The 25,823-nt window shown below is 35.7% G+C and overlaps 1 pseudogene; it reads right to left on the bottom strand.

Moving 5' to 3' along the window:
• The window catches only part of LOC121317738, a 213,010-nt pseudogene that overhangs the window by 147,188 nt on the left and 39,999 nt on the right, over positions 1-25,823 (bottom strand).

Raw genomic sequence — 25,823 nt, 5'->3', positions numbered from 1 at the left:
CAATAATAGTTGTATGGTATCTCGTGTTAGATTTAGAAATATCACATTTTTTAATGTTGTCAGTTTTTCCTTAAGTATATGGAAAACTACAAAGCAGTGTGTAATTCAATATGTTAATGGTACATTATTCAGCAGGTTTCATTCGACTTTATGAAGCAAAATGAGTTCATTCTATAGGGTGCTTGATGCTATCCACTGTTTTTAAAATATTCCTTATCATGTTCAGAAAGCCTTAAGGGTTTATTTGACTATATCCATTATCTGTATCTGCTTAATCCTAGAGATGGTTGCGGTGAGCCGGAGCCTAAACTGACAGACACAGGTCGGAAGGCATAGGCCAATCCACCTAGCCAGCATGTCTTTGGACTGTGGGTGGAAACCGGAGCACCTGCAGAAAACCCATGCAAATATGGGGAGAACATGCAAACTCCACCTGAATAGCTATTTTATAACAGTACATTACCTGATTAGCAAGTGTCTTGGTCCAAGCAGTTGTACACAATCTGCTGCATGTCTTGCAAATCCTGTAGTAATCCTTTCCAATGGTTATCACTTACAGGTGGATTCCTGTCAACAAATCAATATAGATCAGAAAATTGTTTTATTAGGGCATCTTTCTGCTCTTGTTATTCCCTTGCCCTCTGTAAAATTACTTACTGTGCACCATCTGGGAATATGGCAAAAGTGTGACAAACCAGACTTCATTTATATCTCATTAGTTTAGGTATGACATTTTACTTTTTTTTTTTTTTACAATATAAAAACTAATATATGTCCGTGCTTATAAAGAACAGTAAGCTCCCTTTGAGACAGCCAGGCTCTTTTGGATATATGAAGACCTCTTTATATTGTGCTTGTATATGGGTCTAGATTAATGTAACTCACCTGTGCCCAGTATGTCTGGTCAGCTTTACCATCAGTTGGTAGGCCTCCTCTCGGCTAGATTGGCTGGTCTGCACAAACAAAATGGGTTTTGGCAGTCCATGCTTCCCCTAAATCTCTTCCACACTTCCACACCAATTTCATTACAAACTCTTGCTGACAGTAGGTGTCTCTTGGAGTTCAACTGATGAATGAACTAAACGGCCTATCGATGTTACAGATGTTTTATTTTTCTATTTTTAGACACCAATAAAACGATAACAAAAAAAAAGTAAAATGCCTACTGCAACAGTAATTGCATACAGTAAATTAATATTTCTGTATATTGTGGCAGCAAGAAATAAAATAGCATTTCACTTTTTTTTAAATAAATGTGTATATTATTATCAGGGCTACAACATTATAATGTATTGCTTTGACCAATGTATGTATAGACTAGACATTATCTTTTATATTTTATTTTGCCTATATTAATCCTTTTATTCTCAAATGAACCCCCCCCCCCCCCCCCCCCCCCCCCCCCCCCGAAATTCCACACAATTCCAACAAAGCAGTTTCTTTCTTAAAACTAAGGCCCTTTCAATTACAATCATGAGGCTGGTTTCAGTTCAGTCAAATACATACAGCCACATACATACTGCACTTGGCAGCTGTCAGAGAAAATAAATATACTGTACAAAGAAAGAAGGTGGAAACATTCTTTATTAAAATATCCCTACAAGCAATACTGTTCTGCATTTTGTCATAATGTATAAAATTGACATACCTAAGATGTTTCTCCAACTGATCTACCCTATCATGAAGGATTTTCTTCAGGTCGGTTTCATTGCTATGGGAAAATAAAATTAAATATTTACCCAAATTGAATGCTTTGTTCTTCAGCATACAGTTTTTGACCACTGGCGATGGATTACCGCAAACTGAACAACCCCACACACTAGATATGGGAGACTGCTTCATCTCAATGTACTGTGTTTTTCATTTGTTTTAGTCTTGTGTGTTTCTGGCACATGAAGCAATTACTTGCCATGCTGATGGGGCACATTTGGCAAAATGCATTGTGGGTGGCAGCCTTGAGCTCCTCCACTGTGGCACACTAGTCCTTATCTGCTGTCTCGTTGATGAACCACTAGACTGTTGTTGCAGATGGTAATGCCAGGAGGCCATGAACATTGGCCTTCCAGACAATATCAAGGCCTAGAAAGTTAGCATTCAGCCACTAATGGAGTTTGTGTTTTGCGACTTTGGAAACCCTGCATTTTTCATTATTAAATATTTTATTAATGTAAAATATACAAAACTATATCAATATATACAATACACTTAACATTTGATAAGACGTCCTATTATTTTCGAACATATTTTGTATAAATAAGGTGGCCATAACCTTGGTATGTTAAGCTTAAAGTATTATATATATATATATATATATATATATATATATATATATAATATGTTATGCAGAATTTCCACTTTAGTAGTATTGTTTGTTCAGTAACCAGTAGAAAAATATTTCTGAAATTAATTTGGAATATGTAACAGTGTAATAGTTTTCATGTGGTCAACTGATATTTGTGTTAGGGAGACAATCCAAATATTTAAAATGAAGCCAGTTTTACTGAAAGTTGTGCAGCTTTTGGGGTCAATCAATCTCAATGTGGCATAAAAAATGAAATGCATATTAAAATCACTGGAATTTGCTTTTGTCATATACAACCTTTAAAACTGAAATAGCTGACAATGTTAATTAGGTATCAGGGGGCTTTCTTTACTGTGACTGTTTCAGATCTGTTAACCAGACCCTCCTTATTCTCAAACTCAATTCTAGGTCAGTGAAAGTCTATGTTTAGCCCATTTTCACATATTCCCTTCTCATATGCTTAGTTTTCATCAATATAAATGGAAATTAGACCAGAAGGTACCTTTGGGCATTCATTATCTTATATCAGTGGTTTGTTAATCAATCCTCCATTGCATTTTATATTCTGTCATGCATTTAATGTGAAACTATGAATTACTGAGGCCATGCGAATTTTCTGAAGAACATTTTGTGACTGCCAGTACTATTTTGAAACCAGTTTAAATGCAAAGGGAAATGTCCAGAGATGTACTAGAAATGACATAAAAAACTAAAAAGTGTACAATTTATTATTATTATTATTATTATTATTATTATTATTATTATTATTATTATTATTATTAATAATAATAATTATAAAATTTTTTTAAAAAAATGAAATGACAGTAAACTTGTTTATTTCACAAAGCAATTTAAGCTCAACAGCATTCTTTTTTAAGCAGTTAAAAAAAAAATGTTGAATATGTACAGGCAAACACTTTTTAAATATAATATATATATATATATATATATATATATATATATATATATATATATATATATATATATATATATATATATATATATATATATATATATATATATATATATATATATATACACACATATATATATATATATATATATATATATATATATATATATATATATATATATATATATATTCTCGGCTCTTTACAAAACTGATGCTTTAGTTTAAGTCAGCCTTCATTTGTGCAAAACTTGCACATAAACAAACAAACCTCTTAACATACTTTTTCTTTAACATTTACTGTGGTTTATAAAAATCACAGCGTCAAGCCTTTTTCAGGTTAAACCAATCAACTCGTTCCATTAAGGTAAGCAATTTGTTTTATCCATTACAATGTCTCCAATTGTCCTTCGATTAACAGCATGCCTCACTTAGGCGAGAAAACATTTGCAATGTCTACTTTCTTATTTTCAGATGCATACATGTAGATTTGTTTCTTTTGCTCTGGTGTTAAATGTAGGGACTCGCCATTTTAGACTTTCTGTTTTGCTTTTGCAGCGCAAGTGTTGATGACATTGGTATGAACATTGACGCTAGTCAAAGGTTAACTGCAGAACTTGCTGTTTTAATTGGTCATGATTATTTCACTGGCGCTACAATGAGGGAAACTACAATGCTTATATTTACGTTTGCTTGGCTTGGGAAGTTGGCGGGTGGCCGACAGTGGGGTGGCAATATAACGGGTACAAATAGCACTGTTCTTATACTGGTGACATTTGCTCAGAGAGAACTGCTGGCGGTATGCAAGGGTGGTGTTATAAAGGGGGCGGTAAAACGTGGGACAACTGTATCTTCAAAGGGGTTTATTTTCATATATCTCATATTCATTTAAATAAATCTACAAATAATTTGTAGATCTCAAAATAGTTCAAGATATCTTAAAATGTAATTTGAGATATCTCTAAATGATAGTTTGGCTTGTCATACAAACACAAACCAGCTTTGGAGGTCATCTTATTTCAGCTTTATAAAGGTAATTAAATTAGATGAATTCCTTTTTTTTCTTTTATTTAACATGGTTAAACTGGACAGTTACATGAAGTGACAGCATCTAAAAAGTGAAACTAAATTCCCAATTTTCTTTTTTTTATCTGCAATTGAAATCATTCTGTCCTGCTCAGAGCTGAATTTACTGTTTTAGACCTATAATAAAATGTGCATTGATCAGTTTTCATCAGTACTGTTCAGTTGGTATCAGCATGTGAAAATTACACATGAAGTCCATCGGTTAATAGAGGGTATTGTATCTCACAAAATCAGACGACAGGTTCTACTGTATAAGCAAATAAGTCAATCTGCTTAAGCTGAGTAAGTTTTCCAGACCCAAAACACTGACCTCTTGTATAGCACTGGAATCCAGAATTGGCATTTTGAAATGTATTGTAAAAACGTCAACTGACTCTGCAGCCTGTTGTGAAAACAATTATCTTCATAACCCTAGACAATTCACCAGACATCTCAAATACACTGGGCTCTGTCTAAATATATGTATGTGTGTTACGTTCAATAATAATAATAATATAATATAATTATTAGAATAATAATAATTATTGCCTCTAACGGAGACTTAGTTTACCAAAATTTTGGAGGTCAGACAAAATAACTATGTTCTTTTATATATATATATATATATATATATATATATATATATATATATATATATATATATATATATATATATATATATATATATATACAGTGCCTATAGAAAGTCTACACCCCCTTGAACTTTTTTCACATTTCGTTGTGCCATTGCCTCAGAGTTTTGTGCATTTCAATGATTTTTAAAATGATTTTTTTCCACTTATCTACACACCAAGGGGAAAAAAGTTTTTTATTGAGAAAAAAATGATATATTAAAAACACTAAACTGAAAGATCATAATTGGATAAGTCTCCACCCCCCTGAGTTAATACGTGGTGGAAGCACCTTTGGCAGCAATTACAGCTGTCTGTTGGGATAGGTCTCTATCAACTTTGCACACCTAGGTTTGGCAATATTTGACCATTCTTCTTTACAAAACTGTTCAATCTCTGTCAAGTTCCTTGGGGAGCATTGATGGAAAGGAATCTTCAAGTCATGCCACAAATTTTCGATTGTATTTAGGTCAGGGCTCTGACTGGGCCACTCAAGTACATTTACCTTTTTCTTCCTTAGCCACTCCAGTGTAGCTTTGGCTGTGTGCTTTGGGTCATTGTCATGCTGAAAGGTGAACTTCCATCCCAGTTTCAACTTTCTTGCAGAGGGCAGCAGGTTTTCCTCAAGGACTTCTCTGTACTTTGCTCCATTCATTTTCCCTTCTAACCTGACAAGTGCCCCACACCCTGCCGATGAGAAACATCCCCATAACATGATGCTGCCACCACCATTCTTCACAATAGGGATGGTGTTCTTTGGTGTTCTGCTGTGTTGGGTTTGCACCAAACATAATGCTTTGCATTTAGGCCAGGAAGTTCAGTTTTAGTTTAATCAGACCACAAAACTTTTTGCAGAATCAGAAAGTGTTGTTTTACAGAATCTCCTGTGTATTTTTTTGCATACTTCAAACAGGATTCAAGGTGGGCTTTCTTGAGTAATGGCTGTCTTCTTGACACCCTACCATAAAGACTAGATTTGTGGAGTGCTTAGGATATTGTTGTCACATGCACACTTGCACATTCTTGGCCATAAAAGCCTGTAGCTCTTGCAAAGTTGCCATTGGCCTCTTGGTAGCCTCTCTGATTAGTCTCCTTTTTGCTTGGTCATACAGTTTGGGGGGACGGTCTGATCTAAGCAGGGTCTTGGTGGTGCCATACACCTTCCACTTCTTAATAATCGTCTTGACCTTGCTCCAAGGGATATTGAAGGCCTTTAATATTTGTTTATACCTATCCCCTGATCTGTGCCTTTCAACAACTCTGTTCCAGAGTTCTTTTGAAAGGGCCTTGTTGCTCATGGTTGAGTCTTTGCTTTGAAATGCACTACCCAGCAGAGGGAACCTACAGGAACTGCTGAATTTATCCTGAAATCATGTGAATCACTACAATTTAACCCAGGTGGAGGCCAATTAACTTGTTTTGTGATTTTGAAGGTGATTGGTTACACCTGAGCTAATTTAGGATTGCTATTATTGCTATAGGCACTGTGTATCTGTGTATATATATATATATATATATATATATATATATATATATATATATATATATATAGTATATATATATATCAAAAGGTCACGAGAGTGCTGTAATCAATCTGAGGGCTATTTTATAAGGAGATAAAATATGTAATTGGGGAATCAAACTCTGGGGATCAGCAGTTACAAAACTGAAAGAACGTCAAGAAAAGTCAAGAAATCGAAATTTCACAAAGCAGCAGTAATAGTTGGCAGTTTTGTATATGTGATGCAACAAACTAAAACACCTGTACATCAGAAGTTGAATTATTATAGAGAAAGAGTGGAGAAAAAAGACAGAAGCTGTTTTTTATATTTGAATAACAATAATTCAATTAGGTCCTGTCAGGTGGAAACAGTTTCAGCACTGGATCACTTCACAATGGACATACTTTCCTCTAATGAGGATGGCAAGGTCAGACTATATTTCTAACATTAAACCAATGTTATTCAATGCAAATCAGGTAAAAAATAAAAAAAAAAAACCTGAATACTTATAATGCCTTTTAACCCAAGACGCTGCTGTAAAGAATAAAGTGGTCTTCCAGTTAAATAAACCGAATTAAGAGGTTTCTTCCTATACTATACTGACTTAGTAGAAACTGGCATCTGTGAGGCAACTGAAGAGATAACTAGAGGCTGCAACAAGGATAACTGTCATCGAAGTTGGTTGCACTGACAGTGTTTATAAAAACAAGAATCCTTTCATTCTAAATCCACACCAATTTTGCTTTAGTTTTCAAAGACAACAACAACAACAACAAAACTTCAGGGTTATTATGAAAGCTTTTTACTTCAAAGTTATCGAACGAATAATAAACACATCAGGTATTTAGTTTAAAATGTTGATGTTAGCTCATTTATTTTTAATTGTATAACTTGAAAAGGTTAAACTTGATGAAAAGCACTCCTCTTGTGATAGATTGATAACGTTTAACCTTTCCCTTTCCTTACTCTCATGCAATGTCATGTATATACTATGAATTCAGACCTTCTGTTACAGGAATTTAAAGAAGTAATACATGCAGTTTTACATTTCTGATTAACCACTTCTAATGTAGTTTATCATAACAGAGACCAGGATGAAAAGTTGATTAATCTGAAACTGTTAACAACATGTACTGTATAGAGTACAGTAGGTCAGTAACAGAGCCAGTAAAAAAAGCTGGTTGTCTAATTGTAATAATACTCTGGGGAGTCAACTGCCACCCACTTCTTGTATCTAGACTGGCAGGTGGTAATGTCAGGATGTTAGGAAATAACAGGTATTGCAGTGTAACAGGGGGAGATCTGTGCTGACTCTGCTGGCGTGTTCGTAATGCTGCAGGAAGAGGGCAACAGTCGTCTAACACCCGCCCCGCGGTCAAAGCAATGACACTGAGAGGCTGAGAGGCGGGTCTTGGGAGGATTGTTAGCCCTATAAAATAATGCTCTGCTGTTTCCTCAGGTGTACAGAATTTCAGGTCAGGAACCGAGAACAACCGGGAACGAAACTGGAAAGAACAAACCAACAGAGAAAGAAACCTAGTGTTAGCGGGGACACCGTGGGCAGACCCCTGTGTAGTGTTAAAAGCCTAAGGAACGGTCAGAGCAGGATGCAGATCCAGGCCGTGTGGATAGTGATGGCTGGGGTAGCGCTGCCAAGTGCAGCACCTTTTTGTTTATAGTTTTTAATTACTGTGTTTTCTTTTCCCTTTTTTTTTGCCTTTGGTTTTTATAATTATTATTTTGAGCACCTGCGAGTGCACCAACCTTGGACTTTCTTACCAGCATTGGTATTCCCGTGGTCCTGGCTATCAGGCCACGGACAACAGCACCCACTGCGGGCAAAAATAAATTATTGCCTTAAAATAAAACTGGGCACCTGCGCGGTGTTTCAAGTACACCTATTCTGTCTCCCGCATCACCCTTTCACATGTAGGTTTTCACAATGTCTCTGAATGTATTTAAAACTTACTTAGCTTTATTTGATATCAATAATTTAGTTTCACACTAATTTAGCCGGGGAAATTGATTGATGTTGTTTTATTAGAGAGCAGAACCATAGTTATGTATTATTATTTATTTTATTTTTTTTAAACGAAGTGAGAAAAAAATAATTAGCCACAGAGTACCCAGGCCTCTCCTGTTCATTTTACATCATGAGAATATTCCTCAAGTCTCACACATAACCAGTAAAAACAAAAATAGCATTGTGCGCAGATGGATTCTTGCAGTGAAAGCACAAACATAACAGAAAAAAAGCACTGCAAAAAGCAGTAAAATGTTAGGTAAAAATACACAGGTTTATCAGCATAACTTGTATTAAGGCTGTTATCACTGTCAGTGATGCATCGTTATGATTTTATTAAAGAGGTGCCTAATAAAAGCTACAGTAATAACATATTTTATCATCTTATTCATAGCTCTACTAAATGTAATACAGTATTTTTATCTATTTTGTTTGTGGTTTTGTAAGCAACGGTGACAGAATACTTGTGCAATGTCACGTGAACTGCAGACATAAATCCAATAACACACGTCTTAGTATTAAAAGACATTTTTAAAAGTTTTCCTACAGTAGATGTAGGGTACTCTAGGTTACCATGTTCATCCTCATGTGGAAATGCTAAACGCTGAAAGAACCATTAAAACCTCTAGGAAAAAGTAGGTCTGTAATAAAACAAATTGCTGGAACTTTTAAAAGGTAATTTTGAAATGTTTGTCATGGTAGACTGATTGGCTTGCTTGCTAATTATTCTGTTTCTAGTAAGCTGGATGTATCCTTTTACAGAAATGTCTATTTGTATTTCAGCATATGGATTAATTTGATTTCCACCCTCAATAATACTGCTGCAAGTCAACTTGTCTATTCCAAAACCACTCTGTAGCTGCATTACATATGCAGGGTTTCAATGGGAATATACTGCTAGTGGCCTCTATTATCTCTGCAGCAAAAGCCACGTGACTGACCAATTTACTGTGGTCCCAATGGGCATTTATTTGAACTATGGCCAATGCCCAGCCTTTAAACTGGCTTAAAAATGCTAAATACGGTTCACGTCCACACTACGCAACGTTTAATACCGTACTCGAGAGCCAGACTCCAGACTACCTCAGGGGGTAGTTTCAAGTCCGATTCAAAATTAGATCACATCAGACAGTGCGGTTTGTCAGAAGTGTGGGTACTGTAATAACAAACTAAATTTTTTGTGTATCGGCCAATATCCCCAAATGCTTTCTGATATGTTTTAGCGAGTGGACATTACAAATACAGTACAAAATACAATTCAGGCACCTCAGAACAGATGCCTGAAGGAGTTGAGAATGACAATCAATACTGCTGTACTGTATACAATTTCTGAAGCTTGTTGTAAAATGGATCATGGAGCGACGTGATCAGATGCCGAAATCAAGGCACATTGATAATGTCGGATAATGTCATATTAATTCTCTCAGTCCACTGCCCTGCTAGGAACTGTAACCGAACTATTTTAATAGTGTGTGTACGCATTAAACCCGACTAAACATGAAACCGTACTTTAGTGTTGACGCTTTGAGCTGGATTAATTCAAGCGTTTTTGAGTACGGGCCCTAAATCGGACATATCAAGCTTCCAGATAGGCCAACAGCTTGCCTCAGAGTATTGTAGTAATCTTTCGACTCAGGTGTGGGACCGAGTCAAAACCAGCTGTATATTAACACCTTCCCAAACCAAAGCCATGTATGATAACCATTTGGCTATTTACTTGGCCAAAGAAAACCAGCTGGGCCATGAATCCCCAAGCTCATGGTACAGTTTTATATAACATTTAGGAAGGCAGAGACATTATTATAATCATATAATAATATATATATATATATATATATATATATATATATATATATATATATATATATATATATATATATATATATATATGTATGTATATATCACAGCATATATATACATATATATATAATATATATATATATAATTATATATTATATACACAAAACACCTGACACTCTGGAAAACCACAGACCGAGGGAAAAAATTGGCAACTGCCTTGGATTAATCCAGGTCTGTAGTCAATTAGTAGTTAAAAGTATCTTTATTCTTGCATATTCATGTTTCAAAAGTCAGCAAGCAACAATGTTTATGCGTTTCAACAGTTTATCTTCATCTACGCATTTCAACAGTTTGTCTTTCACAGAACATTGTATCAGGCATGTGTTTCAAACATTTAAATATTTCAAAGCCAGGACCACACCTTATATGAATAATTGAACTTTTGCACCCAATCAGGAGTCAATTAGTTAATCATCATATTAATATATATTGTTTCCAGCAGTCGATAATAAAACCTCATGATTACCAACACTTGTGAAGTATATAATGCTCATTAGTAATGTATTTTATAACTCCTCAGAAAAGTCTTATTAGAATAACGGACATTCCTTATATCGTTATAGCAGCAACTCTGGGTCCAGTCCCAGTGCTTTCTTTTGCTTGGCCAAGAGAAACGAACCCCAATATATATATATATATATATATATATATATATTAATAGGTTCAGTTTATCAATGCCTTTCATCCTGCTGTAGAGGTCGCATTTCGTCTCATATACCAGCATCCAAATTGTCACATAGAAACTCATCGCGAAGGATGTTTCTCTCTTTCCCCAAGAGTACCAAGGACAAGGTGCAGTCCACCTACAAAGAAGGAGCGAGAGGGAATACACAACAAATCAATAGCAGCAGCTGTGGGATGTCTGTGTAATTATCATCTTTTACAGTGCAAGTCCTTTCACACTAAAGTTCAGAATCTTCAATATTTTATAATATAATAGGCATGTTTTTCAGGATCCTACTCAGTCACTTTAGAGATTCAACAAAAAAAAAAACTATTTCTGAAATTACCCCAGGCTAGTGCATCAGCAATTAAGTATTCAAGAGATTAACCAGTATCGATTTTAAACAGAGAAATACATGTGTTTTAAATGTTACAGTGTTAAAAAATTAAAATGAAAAACACGAAATACCCAAACAGATAACTGTTTACTTCACGCATGTGTAAAACAAAACAAAAGGAGTAGGCTTAAATAGTACTACACAGCGATGCACTACAGTTGTGCTTACAATGAGTAAAGCAACCATGACAAATGTGTGTTGTACTTACAATTAGTTCTAAAGAACACCATTTTAAAATAAGAAATTGTTCAATGTTGTCTGCTTTTTACAATGTAAATCCATCTCAATTTTTCTTGCCGCTTTGTAGTCAGTTTCAAAGCCAAGATTCTGCCTCAGTCCACCAGAAATACGCAGTTGCGAAGCAGGTGTTATAAAAGCTACATGAAGTATATGCATAAATCATACAATAACACTCTGTAGCACTGGCAATTAGTAATAAAGTTGTCAATAAACAGCGTGCAGTTGCTAATATCAGAATTCCATTAACATTAAAGTCTATGGGACGGCATTGGTTCCTGGGAAAATGTTAATAACCGAAAGTTGTATTTATCAGGGTTGCTAATAACCAGTATCTACTGTATATGTATGTATGTGCTCCTGAATTGTTATATAAACACACTTTCCCTTGACAAAGGTATGTTAAACATACCCAAACTTTAGGAAGTTGGCTCTAAGCATATATATATGTTTATAAGTTTTATAGTTAAAGTACATCTCTAACTGTAAACAAGATGGCTACCAGTACTTTAAATTCTGTGAAGCAGCGTGTTGATTTTGAGTATGTGACAAGGCTCCAACTGTCCATATCCATCCAATGTACAGACAGCTGGAACCTTGCTTGACCAATCACACTGCCTGTGTCATGTTCCATTGTCAGCCTTGGATTATATATATAAATATAAATGAACTTCTTGTTCTTCTCTCCTTACCTGTCTGGAAAAGCTATCAATCTCTTAAGCCTGCTTCAGATAGCAGTCAGTGAGTAGCTGTATAGATGGTTCAGCAGTCCGGAACTTGAGCAGTTCAGGCAGTTCCTCATAAAGAAATTTTGCCTCATCTTGAGGATTGGGCTCCAGAATTATTCTAAAACAAATTTGATGAGCATCCTCCCATGGTAAATGGAAACCATAAACCAGGAACGATCATGCAGTATCCTCTAAATAGTAATACTGAAGTACTTCTTTGTGCTTATCAAGTAAAGGAGACCAAGTGCCACCAAAGTTCTTGGAGTCTCAAATGAATTTATAAAATAAATACTGTATTACTTAAATTTGGCGCCGCTGGGTTTATTTGAAATTGATCAAAAATGACTGCGCCCCTTAAACGAGGGCGGTGATTATATGTGGGCAGCCTTTATTAATAATACTATGCTTTACAAATTCTGCAGTATTTTATTACATGATTTAAGGCATTTTATAAGCGACACTGTGGGAGGCTCCGATCTGCAGCACTGTATACTCCTGTGTGTTTTGGGGCTTGTATACAGTACATTTACTGACAGTTAACGAGAGCCTATTAGGTGGGAGTTCGGAGGTCAGGGGAGTGCTGTACCAGTGAATCAGGAGTGTGTATTGGTTGCTATGGGGTGGGACAAGAAGATGAGATAGAACAGTAGTTGAATATTGGTTTGATTTCTGTTAAAACTAAAATATATCTTACCTGGTTATATATTTTTTTCTCACTGTAATGGACCTGCTTGTTTGTAATTTCTCTGTAAAAGAAACCAAAACTAAATCTTCTCATAGATAGTAAGCACGTTTATTTATTTATTTTTTTATTTTTTTATATAAGTGTACAGGACTGAATAAAATTCCAGTTTAATACAAAACAAGTAAACAGCCCTTATTTTATCCCCTGCTGTGTTGGCTGACGTTAAGGACTGCTTTCTTTCTTTATTTTTTGAGCAGGGATAGAAAAAAAATACCTTTACGTTTCTTTATTGAGAGCGGCGTTTATTCAAGGGTGATGTCTATTAAAAAGCTGATACCTGAGAGAGGCGTTAATTCAAGGGTGGCGTTAATTTGAAGTAATACGGTATATCTGCACACCGGTTCATCACACCAGTCCCTTTCTCAGCGCTGGTATGATTCCTAAATTATCTTCATCATCAAAGCTAAGGGGAGAAGAGTAATATTTTATGTAATCAGCAAATCTCTTTTAATTGTTAACATTCAAATTTCTGTTGAACAAGATACATTGTTTTACCAGCAACCTGTGAATGTCCAAGAGTAGGTCTAGTACAGTACATGTTTTGAACATTTAACAAGGAAATCAAAGGGTATGGGAAAATGAATGAGATAATGTTCAGTAAAGCCCACAGTTCAAAACATGAGACATGATCATGTATAGCTAATTCAAGAAAATATAATAAAATACCATATATGTACAATAATGAAATAATGACTTTATACAATGAGTGAACAATGATTGTGGTTGGATTTAAGTACCAGAATGCAAAAGTGATTTAAAAAAAAGGAAACTATGCTGTTAATTTGGGGTAAACTGCAAACTAATAAGCTTAAAAGTAAAAATGATATCTGATGCAAGGCACATACTTTTCAGTACAAGGATTTATTTGACCTGCATGTTTTATTTAACCCTCCTATTAGGATTTGGGTCTATTTGACCCCACTCTAGTTTCCAGTTAGCTTAAATGCTATTTTTCTTTTCATTTTCCGTATAATATTTTATTACTTTTCCTAAGTTGGGGTCATGAACTTATACACAAAAACCAGGACCTTTGAGATGTTTACTTTTTTAGAACAGGTCATGTATACAAATAAGATGTTTTGGGTCACTGTGACCCGTGGCATTTATCTATGTAGATTTGTGTGCAGGAATAAAACAAACTTCTTCAATTTGTTATTTATTATTATTATATTTATATTATTATCTCTGGAAATGGCTGAACCTGTCTGGAGTTATTTATAAACAAAAAAAAAAAACAATATATATCTGCAAGGCAGAGCCTAATTTTCTCTGTCAGTATTGCAACAGCATCTCACTGGTAAAGACAGTCCAAAATGGGGAGCTCCCAGGTTGGCAGTCAAAGAAGTTTTATCACAGCTCCTGGATTAAAAAAGCATAAAAGAGTAAAACATTTGCAAATAAAAATGGTTAATCAATTTAAGGCTGTTTAAATTAGTTTGAAATTGCATTGGGTCAATATGACCAAAACATAAAAGATGTACCTAAATTCTAAACATAATAGGAGGGTTAAACCATTAATACTGTATCAGTTAACTTTTATTGAAACAGACTTCATTTGAACTAGTGTTTAGTTACATTGTGTTATTCTTCTGGTTATTTATAATGATGACAAACTTTAGAAACATTGTCACACAGCACAGTAGCACTTTAACTGCAGTCTCAGCTGTGTTTCAACAGTGAAAACTTACAGTATAATCAGAGTCTGCCAGACAGATGGTATGGGTATGGGAAGTTTGCACTTTGCAATTAGAGAAGAATCACAGCTCATATATACAGTTTATTATTTTATTGTTCCGCCCTTAATCAGGTTTGAAGCATCATGCATATTTATTTAAAAGAAAAATAAATCTGTCCATGCTTGTCAAGATCGTTCTCCAATGTTTAGAATTGTTGAAGTTGGCACTTGGCAATGCTGCTGTGAAAACAACATTCAACACGACTGGCAACAAGGTTCCAGGAACACCACTGTGGACTATAAAGGACACCAAAGCTCATGCCAAAGAGTTTTTTTTTTTTTTTTTCATGCATCATTTATCAAAATGCAATATTTTTACAGGGGAACAGATGGCATCCTTGGCATCACACACACAGTGTGCATAACAACCATCACTACTATGTACAATGCACTCTTGTATACTACACTGGCAAGAACACAACGGTACACTAGAATGGTATAAGCAAGCAATAACACATGAGAAGGCGTGGTTTGTGTAAGAAATCCATGACAGGGTGTGCAGTAAGACGATTATTACTGCATGCTTTGGGTGCGTTGTGAGGCATGAGGCAGTAGGCCGTGTGTCTTCAACCACACAGGAAGTGCGGTAATAATTCTGTTACCACACACGCTGGAGTGGGTTATTTCACTTGTCTGCATTTTTTTTTTCTTGAAAATAATTACGCAAACTAGCTTTTTTATGGAAAAAAGAAGAAATGTATTATGTATACTTTTTTTTATTTGCCATAAACATTAAATTGAACATTGCCATTTGTAGTAGTATTTTGAGATTAAATAGCATTTGGAATTGAAAGCAGACTGATTTCCCACATCTTAGGGAGAATTTACGGAACAGCCAGCAGCCACTGCACTGGCAATTAGGGCTTCCAGTCTGAGTGTGAGGCCGTGGATGGAATAGATGTCTTTTTGTAAATCCTACTTCAGGTTTTGAGATTTTCAAGAGAAGCTGACCAATAATTTCAGAGGCTGTTTTCACACCGATGACCGGTAACTGAAATAATTTCCCTGGACTGTAAACCAGCTTTAGATAATATGTGGACAGCGGTGCTGCAGACTGAGTGGTTCAAATAATGTACTGAAAGTCCAACTTGCTCTGAAAAGCAAAGCATCATGTTTCTGAGGTCATTAACACCCATAGGTACTTTAACAGTTGACAAAGCAGATAGAATCACCAGGCTGGTCAAACATCACGAGTACTTTCACGATTGATCTCATTGACATCTTTATGGTTTTTTGTTTGCGCATTAAACAGCAGGATCACAAACTCCAGACCATTTTCATCTGTATTGATGACAGACAGTCTGTGTCAGGTTACGCTGTCCCTCCCATCCGCGGCGAGCAAAATCGAATTGTATGTCGAACAAGAATTTGTTTAAATTCCAAACTGCTGTGTCGGCAGAGAGAGCAGGAGGGATTTGAATTTTGTTTCTGAAATCAGAGTGTGGTGGTTCTGCTTTACTCTCATTAAGAAATTGTTCAAATGACAATCCACCTAAAAGGTCAAAATTAACCTGCGGAATGTCACTCATGTTTAATTATTATTATTAAGGTGTAGTAATATTAATAGATCAGTTAAGTGTGTAGGTCTATGATGTCTTAGCTGTGCGGTAAGTCAATTATTACTGCACGGTCATGTGATCTTTTCAGCCAATCACAGCGCTTAATTTATCAGCCATTTTATAAACGGATACAACCCATGCCTCTGGTGCGTTGTGAAACACGAGGAGCTGGATTTTAAACTTTAAATTATATTTTACAGAATGTGTCTTTCCGCCAATGCAAAATAGTTCCTATACTTTGGATGTAGAGGGCAACTAATTGACTAGAATAACTGAATTGCTAATTTAACTTAAATGAATTGCTAATTTACTCTGTAGATATTCAAATGTGTTTATTTATTTATTTAATACCATACTGCAGCTTAAATGTGTTGTTTTTCTGAAACGGAAATTGACAGACATTTAAAATTGTTATGATTCTGTCTACTTCTTTACTTGTTAAACTAATGAATAATTATGAAAAAAGATGAATATCTATGTGGCCTGTAGCTCTTAACCGCCAGCTGTAATGGCAGCAAATTTCACTCTAAAAATCTGTTGAACCAGACATGTTTTAATCTTATTGTATGGAATGAAATGATGTCTGAGCCATTCACTGGCTGTAATGTTTTAACTGTCTTTGGAATTATAGCATTCAATACAAATACAAGAAATTTCAAAGCACTTTTATAAACAAATATGAGTTTGTCTCATAACTCACAAGATATCAAGCATAACCATCCTGAAAAATTGTAAGTGTGTGTATAGGACCGAACACTGTGCTAACTTTCACATATCTGAGCACACATAAGCACACACAAATAAAACAAGCACTGTATCATTCCATAATAGATGTCAAATGCAATTTTAAACATGTATTATGTCATTGTATTACTGGTATCTATTTTTGCCCAAATGTATAGTTAATTGTATTTCCAGTAAGTTACTGTAATAATCTATAGCAGGCGTTTTCAACCTTTTTTTGAAACTGTACCCCTTCTGTCGGGAGGTTTCAGCTAAAGTACCCTTTACAATTTTCGCTCACTGAATGGTACCACAGTTGCAATAAAAGGCAGAATAATCTGGTTAACACATTTCTTTTTTTTCCTGTTTATTTAATATGCAGTTTTACATAACAGTCTGGGACTGACAAATTGCAGATACAGAAAACCAAATAGTAGGCTTCATTCTTAAAACTTAATTACATGTCTTTGGGTACAAATAATGAAAATGTAGTATTTAGGAATATTTCACTTTCTATTTGGAGAAGTCATTATAAATAATACAAAATAGTCTGCACTGTAAATGTTTATCACGTTACTATTTACTTCCCAACTCAGCATAATTATGTGTGCCGTTTAAAATGTTTACAGTATCAAAAACATTACCCTCATGATAAAAGTATAATTGATCACTAACTAAAAATGACCCAAAGGGGCTCTGTATAGGTTTATGTTGCTTTGCACTTTCTGACTTTTGTGTTTTCCTTTGTAAGAAATAATTAAAATAATTGAATCTATTCAGTCTTGAACAAAGAAGACTACACGACAATCTGATTCAAGCATTCAAAGGTAAAAGGTATTGACAATGTCGACCCAGGGGACTTTTTCAACCTGAGAAAGAAACAAGGACCAGGGGTCACAAATGGAGATTAGATAAAGGGGCATTCAGAACAGAAAATAGGAGGCACTTTTTTTACACAGAGAATTGTGGGAGTCCCCAGTATTGTTGTTGAAGCTGACACCCTGGGGTCCTACAAGAAGTTGCTTGGACTCACAGACAGCACAAGCAGCAATGCCACTGTATAGTACATTACAGGCAGAAGTAATGTAAAAAAGATTAAAAACAGGGCGAATCAAGACTTGAGCCAAGTCTGCAGGTACTGGTACAGGGATGGTACCACCGTTGAGTCCTCTTTGCATTGGACTGAGTTATTGCTTAAAATCCCTCACAGCCACTGACCCAGTACACAAAACCACATGTGCTCTCATTTACTTTGCTTCAAAAGGCACAGAGTTCTCCTCCAGACCCCCTCAGTTTGTTTTTCAATCAGTCCACTGAGTTAATATTATTTTAAAATTAAAAGCAACAGGCTTTATCTTTCAATCAGCAGGGCAAACTAAACCTGATGTTTCAGCAACAGAACTAGAAGTATGCCTTATTTTTCTTTGAATATTACGGATGAATCTCCATGTCATCCTTGATAAACATTCAGTTTTTATGATTTGGCAGGGCAATTTTCAAAAGATTTTGTCAAACTGTATACAGACAGTACATTTTAATTAGACGTGTGGTGTAACCATGACTACTTTTGTTTTCCATCCAAGTGCAACATTTATGAGAGCAAGATTTTTTTTTTTATTTGTAAATTCTGTAATGTACTGCATAATAAAAATTTATGGCATGATAAACCAAATACAAGTATGATATAGCACAAAGGAGTGTGGTAAAAACATGAATATTCATGACTGACATGGTAAAGGCATAGTATAAGCAAGGGAAATCCTGATAAACTGCACAATTACAGTAGTAAACTTTTAGTAGTATTGTGTCATAGCCCACACACCTCATCTGTTTGACTCTAAAGTCAGACACATGTATTACAATAGGTAGTATCATCCAGCCCAGTACTGACTAAAATGTAAGACCCCCAGGGATGTTGACAAGAGGGGATGTGGTACATTCATTAAACTGACAATCTTAACAATTCAAGAGAGCAATAAAAGCCTGCCTCAGAGAATCAATTCTTTATCTTACATAGTGTCACTGGTATTTACTCAGCCACGTTTCAAGTGTGGTAGGTCCTTAACTCCATGTGGCTATTACTTGCCAGGTATGGTTTAGTAATAGGCTTTGCAACTGCTATCCATGATTGGCTTTAAGAAATACACATTATATTGTATTCATGCTGCTTTATTCATACAGGTACAGTAATTAAGACTTTTCTTTCTATGCTGCCTCCTGTAACTAACTTGACTACAGAAACAAGGTATTTAATTACCAACTCAAATTAACTGCAACAATGCAGGGAGTTAATTTTGCAGGTCTCCACAAGGACCAAATTTAGTTTCTATTGCATTTGAAAGCGATTTAAAAAAAATGCAATTTGTTTTTTCATTGATTTTGCAGTAAAGCAGAACTTGATGAATCTGATGCTGTATGTCTTAAAGCAGCCTACAAGTTAACCACACATACACTGTATCAGGCCTGTACTACCTGATCTACTATTCATATTCAGGGGCACAGTTCTAATCTTGTTGTCCTTTCTCCACAGAATTATTGTGTCAGATAAAGCTTTATAATCAATGGAAAGATTAGACCATATAAGTTAATATCCCATTCTGAAAATGAAATTACACCACAAGGAAAAGCTCTCTCAAACAAGTTCTAACAGTCTTTCAAAATAAAGACACCAAGTATGTTCCAGCATTTGCTGCCAGCTGAAGAATGTGTTAAAAAAAAAAAAAAAAGTAATATTTACTCAAAGCAGGAAATCAGAATTTCCCTTTACTGACAACTTCTGTTTGGTTTTAGGAATTTTACTTAAAAGTGGTTTGCAGAGCGGTCTACGTACATACAACTCTCCTGTGTTCAGGTGCCTTTGTACAGCTCTTACAAGCACTATTATGCCTGATGCTTCTAAAAAAAAATGAAGTTCTTGGCTGTTAATCTTGGATTTTTTATTTATTTATTTTTTTTGCTGCTCGTACGATTGTCCTACCTGCTGTCCCTGTCATTTTCTTTGGAAGTCCACTTCTTTGAAGCGTTTCAGTTGAATTTGTTCTGTGAGACATCTTGATCATCACTGCTCTTTGTAGATTTTGGTACTTCATGTCTGTGATACGGTTCTGTAGCCATTTCCTTTGTTGCAGTTTGTTACAAGTGCTTTTCTCAAACGTGAATTCAACTCTTAAACTTGACCATTATCTACTGTTTTGCCAAAACATTCTTCATCAACAGATGTTGAAAATAATTATCTTTTTCTGGCTATTGGCTTTATAATACAGTTTAGTTGCTATGTAATGTTTTTTAGTCAATTAATATAATTTTTTTAATTAGTTCTATTCAATTTGTATATACTTTTAATGTAAAGGTGACAATATTTTGAACAAATATTTGAAATTGCTTAAGTGTGAGTTTTTTTTTTTATTTTTATATTGTGCATTTTGGTCTTTGTCATATTAATTAGTGGCAAATGTTCACTAAATGTTTTCTTGAATTATCTTTTATTAAGTGTAGCGTGACAATACCTTTGTCTGTGACTGTACATGTAAAGGCTGAATACTTTCATAAATTCACTTTCATGTATAATTTCATAATATCAAATCTAATAAAGGATTCTTTATTAATTAAATCTGTGGTTTTATTAAATACCATAAACTTGAGTATTACCATGTCAATAACATTTTAATGAAGATGTGTTTTTGGTATATTTTGCAGTATTACCTGTGGAAACAGCTACAGTAATTTTTATATTATAAAACAGAGTATGACCAATTTTCAAGTGGTCCTGATACATTTACGATGTGGGAACTTTCTGAATTTGATTTTTTGATTTTATTCAAATTATACAGTGAAATAAAAAATTCACACTGCATGCATCTCAGGTATACAAAAAGTGGCAAATCTTCCATGACAGACTTGACAGAAGGTAACTAAAACATAGAATGGCCATGCGATTTCTCTTCTATAAGATTTACATTTTGATATATATATATATATATATATATATATATATATATATATATATATATATATATATATATATATATATACGATTTTCAAACGCTGCAATATTTTATTATATGACTTATGACTTTTTACAAGTATCGCTGTTGCTTATTTTCTGTAATACGGTAGCCTACATGTATCTAACAGCGTGCGTGGCTAACCTATTTTTTCTACAATACATTTATCGGTGACAGTTACCGAGAGCCTATTAGGTGGGAGTTGGGAGGTCAGGGGAGTACTCTACCAGCGAATCAGGAGTGTGTATTGGATGGGGCAGTTAAATCCAAGAGTGTGACGTAGATGTTTTTCTGCACCAAAAGTGACCTCAGAATATCAGTTTGATTTCTATAAAAACTACAATATATCCTACAAGGTTATTTTTTTTGTTCTCCCTGTAACTTGCTTGTTTGTAATTTCTCTGCAAGAGAAACCAAAACTAAATATTCTCATAGATGGTAAGCACATTGTTTTTATTTGTTCAGTAATTACAATTGAACTAAAAACAAGACAACAAAACCACCTATAAGAACGTCAGAAAGACTGCTGTTTGGTACGTAGTTCATCTTGCATTTTCTTTCAGAACTGTACAACCACAAAATAAAATGTGCTTACTATGTGTGTGTAAATTAATTTGTAATTTGCGTTATATGTACATAGTTAGTGTTGCGCATTTATTTGTTTACTGTGTGTGATTTTTTTTTAGTAGGGGGAGAAAAAATACCTTAATGTTTCTTTATTGTTAGCGGTGTTTATTCAAGGGTGGTCTCTATTATAAAGCTGACATAGGACTGTGGCGTCAATACGAGGGTGTCTTTAATTTGAAGGCGCCGCCAAATTGAAGTAATACGGTATATATATTGTAGCATGCACGGGGGAAGGCAGCAGCAGGGCTGGTAAGTGAAGTAATCACATAAAAGATAGAAGCCAGATATACGCTCCTTGCTCGCCCTCCGCCTGTGTGTGGATTGCCTCACCCTGTGTGAGGAGCCTGCCTGCGGGAAACGAGGTTCGCTACATTGGTGTCAGAGTGGTATCCCGGCATGCACTTGTCGGACTGTAGCCTGGTGAAAAAGTCCGGGGTGGACTTGAGGCTGGCAGGGGAGAGTGTAGCGTGCACGGGGGAAGGCAGCAGCAGGGCTGGTAGGTGACGTAATCACATAGAAAGACATAAGCCCGATACAAGCTCCTTGAAAAGGAGCCGGCTCTTTTGTACAACAGTTTATGTAAGTCAGTTTTGTATGTTGATGATGTCATCCAATGTGGCTGCCATGTTTTTTATTGTACCAACTTCCCTTGACCAAATCTTAAAGACAACCATACTGGGATCATGTGTGCCAATTTCCGGTTGAGTCGGATTAGTGTTTTGGGAGAAGAAGATCTTTGTAGTTTGTGATTATGACGTCTGTACCGTGTGATTATGATGTCATGCAGCATGGCCACCATACAACACAACCTATCAGCTTCTTACAAACACCAGTTAATCTTGGACTAACCCTCAACAAGTTTACCAACTTTCAGCACTCTGCAGTAAGTGGTTTTCAAAAGACAAATTTTTACATTTAGGCAAAATGTTTTTGTTTTTTCTCAATCCAATATGGCGGCCAAACCATGATCCCAACAACATATGTTCAATTAACATTTATCAACTTCCCAAAAGCAGCTACCATCCTACTGAATTTCGTCAGTTTTTGAGCATGTTTTGGGAAGAAGAACAAGAAGAAGAAGAATCCCAGCAATAACAATAGGCTTCCCAGCCCTGTGGGCGGCTGGATAATTGCAAAGCATATGAGATGGTTTATTTAGATTTCCAGAAAGCTTTTGACAAAGTCCCGCACAAAAGATTAATTCTCAAACTGAATGCAGTAGGGATTCAAGGGAGTGGTTAACACGTAGAAAACAGAAAGTACTGACTAGAGGGGAAACCTCAGAATGGAGTGTGGTAACCAGTGGAGTACCACAGGGATCAGTATTAGGTCCCCTGCTATTCCTAATCTACATTAATGATTTAGATTATGTTATAGCAAGCAAACTTGTTAAATTTACAGAAGACACAAAAATAGAAGGAGTGGCAAACACTGTTGCAGCAGCAAAGGTCATTCAAAATGATCTGGACAAGATTCAGAACTGGGCAAACACATGGCAAATTATATTTAATAGGGCAAAGTGTAAGCTACTACATGCAGGAAATAAAAATGTGCATTATAAATATCATATGGGCTATACTGAAATTAAAGAAGGACTCTATGAAAAAGACCTAGGAGTTTTTGTTGACTCAGAAATGTCTTCATCTAGACAATGTGGGGAAGCTATAAAAAAGGCCAACAAGATGCTCAGATACATTATGAAAAGTGTTTAATTAAATCAGTGTTAAAACTGTACAATGCATTAGTAAGACCTCATCTTGAATATTGTGTTTAGTTCTGGTCACTTCACTAGAAAAAGGATATTGCTGCTCTAGAGAGAGTGCAAAGAAGAGCGACCAGAATTATTCCTGGTTTAAAGGGCATGTCATATTCAGACAGGCTAAAAGAATTGAATCTATTCAGTATTGCACAAAGAAGACTACGTGGCGACTTAATTCAAGCATTCAAAATTCTAAAAGGTATTGACAATGTCGACCCAAGGGACTTTTTCGACCTGAAAAAAGAAACAAGGACCAGGGGTCACAAATGGAGATTAGACAAAGGAGCATTCAGAACAGAAAATAGGAGGCACTTTTTTACACAGAGAATAGTGAGGGTCTGGAATCAACTCCCTAGTAATGTTGTTGAAGCTGACACCCTGGGATCCTTCAAGAAGCTGCTTGATGAGATTCTGGGATCAATAAGCTACTAACAACCAAACAAGCAAGATGGGCCAAATGGCCTCCTCTCATTTGTAAACTTTCTTATGCGAGTCCTTGGTTTACTGCACACCAGTGACCTGCAGGTGACCTGTACGTAATTTGGAACTGAGTGGTCCTCCGATGCTGTTAGTTCTGAATATGGTTGCACAGCGGGCCTTGCAGACTGAAAAAAAAAGCAGACGGCTAACAGCACTCTTTCGGAGGACACAAGTGCTTGTCTTTTTCTCTCCCGAGTTAGTTCAAGGTTTGTAGTGGTGAGCCACATTGATTAATAACTGGACATTCCAAAGTTAGGGAGAAAATTGGAAAATTAATAAAAATAATTGTAAAAAAAAAAAAAAAAAAAAAAAGAAAAAAACCTCATCATTCGGTTCATATTTATTATTCAACCTTGTCTTGATTATTTTCTTGATTGATTAATCTATTAAATATGTACTGCAGATCAGGGCCGGTCTTAGGGCAAGGCAAGCAAAGTAGCAGCCTAGTGCCCCACACCTAAGCGGGCCCTGCACACGTCACAAATTGTATAACATCTTCCGAGTCAAAACAGTCTCGCGAGTATTATGTCGGCCCCTCGCAAGTACGAGTCAGGCCATTGTAAAATGAAATTTAAAAATATAAAGAAATTCAAGTCAAGCGGCAACAAGGAACTCTGCTGTCATATCTAGACAAACCACCAAATAAAAATCTGCTTTGGAAAGCAAATGAATCTGATTCAGACTCTTCACAATAATCATCTCCAAAATACTGATTTCTGCGTACCAATGTAACGTTACCACATTCATACTTTCTGACTAACAAAGTGGACGTCCTCATGTGAGTGTACTTGAACAGAAGAAATTTAGGTAATACTCTATATTGCTTGTCATAAATGATTATTTAATAGATATGCAATTGCATATTAAATTTACGTTAAATTATTCCTTGTTACTTTCCATTGACATTTAAGTCAGATTAACTGTATTCAATAAGGACATGTAAACAATGGGAAATTATTACACATTTTCAAGGGTAACAAAACATAATATACGCTACCGGTCAAAAGTTTTAGAACACCTCCATTTTTCAAGGTTTTATTGAAATTTATGCAGTTTAATGTCTCAATGTACTCTGAAATTAAAGCATAGAACAAATAATCAATTAGAGATAAAAAAAAAAGAAATCATGGAATCGTTTTGTTTAACAACATTTTATCTAAATTTTTTACTCATCAAGGTAGCCCACTTTTGCAGATATAACAGCCGAACACACTCGTGGCATTCTTTCTACAATGAAAATCAAATATTGTTCTGAAAGTTCTGTTGCAGAAGTTCCCACAAATGTGTTGCACTTGTAGGTTGCTTTGCTTTCACCCTTCTGTCCAGTTCATCCCAAACCAGCTCGATGGGGTTTAAGTCTGGAGACTGTGCTGGCCATTCCATGATTTCAAGCCTACCGTCTTGTTCTTTTCTTCTAAGGTAGTTCTGACATAGCCTGGAGGTATGTTTTGGGTCATTATCTTGCTGTAGGATGAACCCCTGACCAACTAGGCATATACCAGAGGGTACTGCAAAATGCTGTGGTAGCTATTTTGGTTCAGGCTGCCACTCACGCTGTGCAAGTAGCCGACTCTGGATCCAGCAAAAGAGCCCCAGACCATCACGCTTCCTCCTCCATGTTTGACAGTTGGTGTCACACACTGAGGAACCATCCTTTCGCCTTCTCGATGGCGTACAAAAACCTGTGTGATGAACTGAAGATTTCAAATTTTGATTCATCAGTCCATAAGACCTTCTTCCAGTCTTCAGTAGTCCACTGGCGGTGCTTCATGGCCCAGGCAAGCCTCTTTTTCTTATTTTGCCATCTTAGCAATGGCTTTCTTACAGCCACTCAACCTGTCAAAGCTGCAGCTCGAAGTCTTCTCTTCACA

This window comes from Polyodon spathula, chromosome 6 (genome assembly GCF_017654505.1).
Source record: "Polyodon spathula isolate WHYD16114869_AA chromosome 6, ASM1765450v1, whole genome shotgun sequence".
In the NCBI taxonomy this organism is placed as follows: domain Eukaryota; kingdom Metazoa; phylum Chordata; class Actinopteri; order Acipenseriformes; family Polyodontidae; genus Polyodon; species Polyodon spathula.
This window is presented reverse-complemented; position numbering and strand designations above follow the sequence as displayed.